Source organism: Acyrthosiphon pisum, chromosome A2, assembly GCF_005508785.2.
Source record: "Acyrthosiphon pisum isolate AL4f chromosome A2, pea_aphid_22Mar2018_4r6ur, whole genome shotgun sequence".
Taxonomy (NCBI): domain Eukaryota; kingdom Metazoa; phylum Arthropoda; class Insecta; order Hemiptera; family Aphididae; genus Acyrthosiphon; species Acyrthosiphon pisum.
This window is the reverse complement of record NC_042495.1, coordinates 97,220,603-97,221,950: the sequence shown is the minus strand read 5'-3', so window position 1 is coordinate 97,221,950 and position 1,348 is coordinate 97,220,603.

Sequence of the window (1,348 nt, the reverse complement as noted above, 5' to 3'; positions counted from 1 at the left end):
GAAACGTCAATGCCGGCGAACGTGCTCCTTAGTCCTTATAGATACGACAGTAACAATATCAGAAACAGAGGAGTAAATATTAATGCGACGGACAAACATATAAGCGTTAAGCGAACAACAAATTGTTACGACTCCAAAATGGCTGAACCGCAACCGCGTCCTTGTCCGCCGGTCATAGTCCTCATCGGCGGTGGTGCAGTAGAGGGGTTCATTTCCAAAGAGTACTATAAACTCGTAAACACAAACGTCCTCGCTGGCGGGAATTTAGAGATTTGGAAAGCTGAGAGAATAAAAAATCAAATGAATTCAAGCGACGAATGGCGATAGCGCTATCACGAGTGTTGAGTAGTAACTATAAAAAGAAAAATAGGAACGTAATTCTTCAGTCGTAACGCAAATTACAAATTTGAAGTTACTGTAACGCAATTAATTTAGCAGTAACGCTGAAGTAATTCCATTATATTTAATTTAAATTAACCCAATTGTAACTACATTACATTTTAAAAGTAATCGTTATTAAAATAAGTTATGAATGTGGAATATATGCCGAAACCTATAAGGGCTAGGTTATTCAAGAAAAATTAAAAGTTAATTACATATTATATTTTTGATTCCAAAAGTTTCAGATAATAATCAATAATGTTAATAAAGATTCCAGGAATTGATACTTATACATTTTAGATTTTGAGTGGAACAATGAATGTATTGATTTTACAATGATGTGTGTTTTTTTTTTTTTTCATTTTTTTTTGGATATGTCATCACTAGGGAACGGATTTAAATGCAAATTGCATTTTTTTCTGAATATCCGAAAACATTGCTTTCCAAGCACAAAGTTCATTTCATACATCAAGGAATTAAAAAATGTAACTTTTATTTTGCATTTTTTTGCGTTTTTAATACTTTATTACATTTTTAGAGCATTTTTTGACATTTTTACTGCATTTTTAGTGCATTTTTATGGTTTTTAAGTCATTTTTTCAGCATTCATTCTAAAATAATAAAAATACCTAAATATTTATTATGTTACGAAATTACGAAATTATTGTTGACACGTGTAGACACAAAATACATACATCACACAAGTTACAACAGATTATTACCCGCATTAAGGTAAAAATAAGATAAGCTATTTGACTCATCACCTTTTAGGAGAGTAAAAGTGCTTGGATTTTATTCAAAAGTACCTTTTCTGATAGGAAAGTGAATCCAGTTAGTACTTTGGGGGGTCGTAGTGAGTAAAAGTAAAATGTTTCCAATAGTTTTCAAAAGCGCCGTGAAAAACAAAATAAAAATTAAGGAAAAACGGGAATTTTTACGCAAAAGCTGTTTTCGAGAAAATCGATTT